The sequence below is a fragment of the Taurulus bubalis genome (genome assembly GCF_910589615.1).
Source record: "Taurulus bubalis genome assembly, chromosome: 3".
NCBI classification, from domain to species: Eukaryota; Metazoa; Chordata; class Actinopteri; order Perciformes; family Cottidae; genus Taurulus; species Taurulus bubalis.
Genome location: NC_136591.1, coordinates 39048082 through 39055177, shown reverse-complemented (window position 1 = coordinate 39055177; position 7096 = coordinate 39048082).

Here is a 7096-nt window from a genome sequence, read left to right as displayed (position 1 = left end):
ACTCCACACAGATGGGCTTCATGGAAGATTGGCCAGAAAAGAAGAAAAAAGGAAAGGGCAAAAAAAAGTAAGACATTTTTTTGGAGTTGGCATATGGGAGAATACAGAGCAGAGAAAGGATTACCAGACGAGAAGCAGTGGAGAAAACCATGAACCGAGGATTTATTCTTGTTGTACTTTTACACTAACTCTGCCCCAACTTCCTTTAACGGCGTAACAATCTCTTCTTTTGACGTTCACCTCCACCTCCCGGCTCCTTCCCCACTTCCATACCCGATGAAGAGTCGCGTCAACATGGAGCTCCACAGATAGGAAAGGCTCAAATTAGTTCTCCTGCCTGCACAATAACTCTGCCTATTTTGACACCGTACCCTGTGTCTTTGTTTTTGTTTTTTTATCCTAGATATTAAGATATTTCAAATGTTGGTGGTGCTGGAAGAAAAAGTCAGGGGATCGCCGAAGTCAGTTGGGTTCGTTCTCCGGGGACCGTAACATTTCATGGCAATCCATTCAAAACTTGACGAGATTATCCGATATAAACTGACGTTGAGTCACGAAGGCCAAAACAAAGCAGTAGGTTGGTGAAACGTATGAAGGTGAAGATGCAATGGGACTTTAAAGGATGTACTTATGAATATAGGATTCTCCCAGCGGCCATGTTTAGAGAGCTGAACGTCATTTCTACAATTGGTCCGTCAACATGATGAACACCATTGTCAGTCTTCCTTGTGGGACTAAAAAAACAAAGCCGAGAGAAATGCTGAAAAAAGACTTTCGAAAACTAGACTACATCCTTTTTAATCAATCAATCAATCAATCACAAACACATCAATCAGCAGAGTCTGCATAGAGAGAGAAGTGAAGGGCATCACTTCCACTTGGCTGAAAATGCCCGATGCATACAAATATCCATCGCTGATTGATGAACCTGTCAATCACACATCAAAGGCAATGAGCAGTGTTGAGAGCTGCCGTGAATCTGGAATGGAAAGGTTGAAAAGGGTCATGACGCCGGATTGATATTTACCAACGGTCCGGCTCTCGGACGATCAAATTGATTTTTGGCGAGTCGAAAATTTTGATCAGCTGTCTGGCAGTGTTACATCCATCCATCATCTTCCGCTTCGCGACATATATCACGTACTTAAAGGGATTTTTTCAACCTATTTTCACATGTTTTTTTGACTAATGTGGATACATTCTTATTTTTATTGGTTCAATAAGCGCTGAAGAGCAATAGTCGGATTTTAATGTAATGTTACCTCCACAAAAGTGCTTGTTTTTTTTGCCAATGACAGTCATTTGTGTCTGATAACATGGTGGAAAGGACTGTAAAGGAGAAGAAGTCTGGTACGGAAATCTCATGAGAGGTGATTGAGAGTTGGAGTGAGGATTAACGGTAGGAGTTGTGTTGGAATACAGAAAGCGTAAAGAAAACGGGATGAGGACCCAATAACAAACAGACCCGATCAAGCAAAAAGGTACAGAAATGTTTTCTCTCTCTAGTCCTTTCCAAAGTCCTTTTACAATATAATCATTAAACACTCATCTTAACAATATGAGTCTGTCAGAGGTAACATACTTCATGGAGAAGACACAAAAACTGGTGTATAATTGTCTTGTGCAGGCTATGTGAGAACATTAATACATTATTAGCATCAATGGATAGCACAAAGATTGCAGATTGTATGGAAGTATATGATCAAATTAGCCTATTTCTCACTTGATTTATTCCCTCAGTAAACATATACGTCGTCAATACGTCATCCTTCCGGCGTCCAAATATGGTAACTTCCGTTCATCAGTTGCCAAAAAAACAACAACATTGCAACGGCTGTAATCCAAGATGGCGGCGGTGAAATCGCCAAAATGGTGGCTTCAAAACAACAGTCCACAAACCAAGCCCTTTGCCAGTTGCAGCTTTCTTCCTCAATACTGGACCCAAACCTAAACACAAAAAACATGGGAAAATAGGGTTCAGGTTATTGTCAGTCATTGTACATCAACAGTGAGTCAGCACCGACACAGAGCTGCAACAAGCTCTGCAGTATGCTGCTTTTTAAAATGTCTTAAAAGTGTTTGTACACTGAAAAATTGCCTATTTGTGCAATATATACAGTATTTTTTAGCTCTTATTCACTCATGTTTCATCCATGGTTTGGTAAAATATTGACTGGTATTTTAAACCTGTTTTGGTTGTATTGACTATTGAATCACTAGTGTGTTAGTCATGTTTTCATCATTCACTCATGTTTCAATTTCTTAATTTCTTTCTTTTTTAATATTGACAGCTGTATTATTCAATTGTATTTCAGCCCACATTTTGGTCTAAACTTCCCTGGTGTTTTATCCATTGTTTGCTGGTGTTTTAGCCTGGTATTGTCCGGTATTGGCTGCACTATTTAATCCAGTATTCACTGTCGTGTTAGCCTGTTAGCGCAGTGTTTACTGGGCTATTAGGGCTGGTCTGGTCTAACATTCTGTGATGGCTCAGCCAATACTCAATTCTGTTCCCAGTGTAGTCTGATATTTACTGGTGTTTTCTTAAAGTATTGACTGATGTTTAGCCTTATTTAGCCTTGTAAATGTCCCCGCTGTGGGACTAATAAAGGATTATCTTGTCTTACTCCTGTCTGGAGTTTTAGTCTTGATTTGGGGCATTGCCGTTTGCGTGCACAAATTTGCTTAATTCTTCTAGCGTGAACACTTTTTTTGTAATGTGCGAGCCTCTGAAGTAACGTCATGCACTGCTGCAATGATTTTGTTTTTACCACTATATTATACTAATATACTGCACAGGTTAATTATGTTTGCATTTTCCACTGTGGCGTCTATAGAATGGACAGTATGTCTCTATTGAAGAACATTTTCATTTAAAGTAGATGTGTGAAAAAGGTATTTTTTTACAGTAAAGGTACAAAACTCTCACATGCTTTGTCTGACTGACTCTATTATCGATTTCTTCTCCTGTTTGATCCTATTACGTCTGCTGTTTACTGGCTCAGCAATAATGGCCACATTTCAATGTGTTTCTTTGTTAAATGCCACTGAAGAGCCACAGCGTTCTCGCTCTTAATTTGCTTTTCTCGTCTGAATGTCTTACAGGGTCACTGGTTCTTCTTTTTCTTTTCCTCTCAAGGCTCTGATCTTTACACCGATGCGATGAAAAGAAAAACCTTCAATGAGCTTTTTCGAACATGGTGAAAAATAAGTATTCTTTTTTTGACCCGTTTTTCTTTTTTATTCGAGCCTCATCTTTCTCTCTGATTAGTCAAAAGATGGACCAAATGATGTCATATAAAGTACACGTAACAAAAGAGGTACAGTTTATTATCTAAGAAACCATTAAAAGGTACACAATAACAGGGACACTCTTTGAATAATGTTCCTCTGCTCAGCCTCTGGACTGGCTGGTAAAAATAACAGGATAATCAAAAACATTCCTCACTGAGAAAGAGACAAAAGGGAGCGACACAAAGAAACTAAGTGCTTCTATCTGGGAAAGAAATCAACTTTATTTTCAGGGTGATGTTTCTCGCCCCTGAATGGATTTTTTTTCTTCTTCCAATCTTTGCATTTATTTAATCTTTGCATATTTTTCCGTGAGAAAAGTCCACAAACACAATTTACACCTCTGAGACTAAAATAATAATCCAGCATCACAGCTGCAGCATGACAATGAGGCGGTTGCCTCGCGTTGCTTTATAGTTAGCTTTCTGATCAGCCACCCAGAACATATTGGAGTGCAGGTATTTCAAATGATCCGTCATGGCCTGCTGGGAAATGGCGGTCGCATTCATGTGTGAATATTTGAAAATGAACGTGAAATGAAAAATAAGTCACATTTGGCTAAATCAGGTTTCGTTTAAGAGGAAGTTTGTGAACTTTGAAGGGCATTTTAAGGGTAATGAGTACAAATACACATAAAGCATGTAATGTTTCACCTGATTTGATCCCGCAGGCCGGAGGAGATGAGCTGCACTTTCCTGCCAGGTTCACAGGAATGTGTCAGTGTGACTGTGAGCAATCGTCTCGGAAGGAAAACAAACCAGAGCTTCCAGTGTTTCAGGTTCAGCCATCTCATAAGGGAATGTCCAGCTTAGTCCAGCTTCTTATACACAGAGGTCCTGTGTTTTAAGTGTGTTCCTAAGTGTGACTTAGGCCATTTTATTTTGCCTAAGTCAAAAGACAATCTGACTTAGGCAATTTTACAAGCTTTTTAATATGGCATTTTGAAGGTAGCATGTAAGCTAGCAATTTAGTTAGCATTTTTGCGAGTATTTTTGTCAATGAAAATCTCACTCGAACATAATATTAGTAATCAAAACATAATTATACCGGTATTACAGTATTGCCTGTTGTGCAGTGTCTAGTGTCTTTTCTGAAAAACCTGAAAAAATTACTTAGGCCATTATTTTAGGATGGTGACGATATTAAAACATGGATTAAATGACAGGTGTTAGGATGAACCCATAGATAATTAGCACATTTGCTAAAAATTTACCAAAACAAAACAGTTTATTTGATGTTTTTATTATAAAACGTGAGGTCTTGTTATATTTTCTGTGAAATGCTGCACACATTTAGACAGAAATATGAGTTATCATGCGTACAAGTGTGTTCCTTTTTTAAATGTTAGTTTGAAGCTGCAGTAGTCAATATTTTATATAAAAAATGGATTAAATGTGTTATGTTAAAGGAGTTGGTCATTGGGATGAACCCACAGATAATTAGCACATTAGCTAAAAGAATACCAAAACAAAACAGTTTATTTAATGTTTTTTTTATTTGTAAAACGTGCATAAAAACATTTATTTACAAGACAATACAACATTTTACAAAGGTGTTTTCATAGCGAACTTCAATTCAAGCATCTTCAGGTTTATACAATTATTCACTTTTTAAGTCGCTCAACACCTCCCTGTTTTCTTAGCTGCCTTCCTTTTTATTGTAATTGGTTAAAATGGTTTTGATGTTTGATAATTTTGATAATTCATTTCTAGTAGTTTTACTCTCATATTTACATATTTACATTGAAATAAGAGGACATTTGTGCTCTGAAACCTTAAACTGTGAATAGTTCGACTATTTTCCTGTTATGTTTCTTCAACCAGCACATAGAGGGAAATAACCAGAAGACAGAGTGAGGTGAAGTGGGAGAAATGGATCCCATTTACACCACTATTAAATACGCTGTCAATACCTAACCTATCCTCACTAATGGTGGTTTTAGTGATAATGGGGATTGTTTGGGTTGTGGGGGTTTTGGTGGTTGTTGGGGTATTGGATGTACTGGGAGTTGTGCCTGATGTGGTGGTAGTAGGAATCTTGGTGGTAGTGGGGGTTTCTGTGGTTATGGTAATAGTGGTGGTTGTTGGGGTACTGGGAGTTGTGGTGGTAGTAGGGATCCTGGTGGTAGTTCTGGTTGTGGTGGTAGTAGGGATCCTGGTGGTAGTTCTGGTTGTGGTGGTAGTAGGGATCCTGGTGGTAGTTCTGGTTGTGGTGGTAGTGGGGCTTGGGATGGTTGTACTGATAGTGGCACTGGTGGGTAATACATTTGAACAGGAAATATTTAAGTCGCTGTCCACTCCCGAGGAAGTGTGGGTCATAAAGCCTGGTTTGCTGCCATCAGTGATGTTGGCGATCCATTCCTGGTACTCGGACACACGAGTGTAGACTCCAGGACTCGAAGGTCTGGCGCAGCCGTTGCCAAAACTCACAATTCCACTCTGGATCCAGACAAAGTCTTTTTTTGTCACCAGTGGGGCCCCTGAGTCTCCCTGTGGAAATACATTGACAGTTAACAACTGGGACAAACCATAAAAACTAAAACATGTTAACGCTAAAAAAACTGGACACTGAAGGCGCAAGTAGAAAATCCACGGCCCGCCACTGGTTTCCAGGGATGCTATTATGTAGCTTACTCTGCTCTCTATCACATCCTAGCAAAATAATTTCCTCAAGAAGGCATTACATAATAAAAAGACAAAAAGTGGTATTCACCTGACAGGCATCCTTCCCTCCCTCTCTGAACCCAGCACAGATCACGTTATCTTTGATGAAAGGATAGGTGCATTTGCACTCATTGTTTCCAACGATTGGTACATTCACTTCCTGCAGGATGTCGGATCCGGAAGGTGAATCTAGAGATTTTTAAAAGTAATGATTAAAATTGGTGTGCAAAAAAAGACAAAGCACATCAGTATGCATCATTTTGTGATAAAAGTGTACATTCTGTGAGCTTACCAGCTTTAGTAACACCAAAACCAATGACCCAGCTGCTAACCCCGGGGTGGAACGTGCTCCCTGCCGAGCCTAAACAGACCGGTTGTATGTAGTCTGTAAACTCCAGTGGTGCCGACAGCTTCAGGAGACAGATGTCATTCTCATTGGTCAGGAAGTTGTATGAAGAATGGCAAACGATCCTTTCAAGTCCCCGAGACACTTCGTTAACGTTTGGACCCGACTGGCTGAGGCGGCCCAGAAAAACCGTCGTGCTTAGGAGGTCATTGCTGGAAGACAAAGAAGTAAAAAAGTCAATTCAAGCACATTTTTCACCTTCAGCATCCAAAACACCAGCTGAGTTTTGGTGTGTGTTGGTAATTCAACCTCCATTTACACGTGGTATTAACCCTGTGATCGATGAAGCCTTGATGACCACCAACGTTCGTCACGGAGTTCCACAAGGTTCTGTGCTTGGACCAATTTTATTCACCTAATTCTGCATATGCTTCCTTCCGGCAATATTATTAGAAAACACTCCATAAATTGTAATTGTTATTATTGTCATGATATTTACACCTGACTTGGATCCAATCACAATGCATATCAGTTACAGAAGTCTAATAATACAGAGAAATCACATATTTGAAACGATGACAAACGTGGACCACTGATCACCTCGGGTCCATGGACTCTGGAGGGCTTGTGAAGTGGCACCATGTCAATCCCAGTATACGTTTGCATTTTGTTTATCCCTATTTTACCAAATTAATCCCAATTGTCCTCATTAGTACATTTTTTTTGGGTTAAAACAGCTTTGAAACTAGTTCAAATGTTTTTTCTGTGTGTGTTAGTGGTGTGGATATGTAGACAT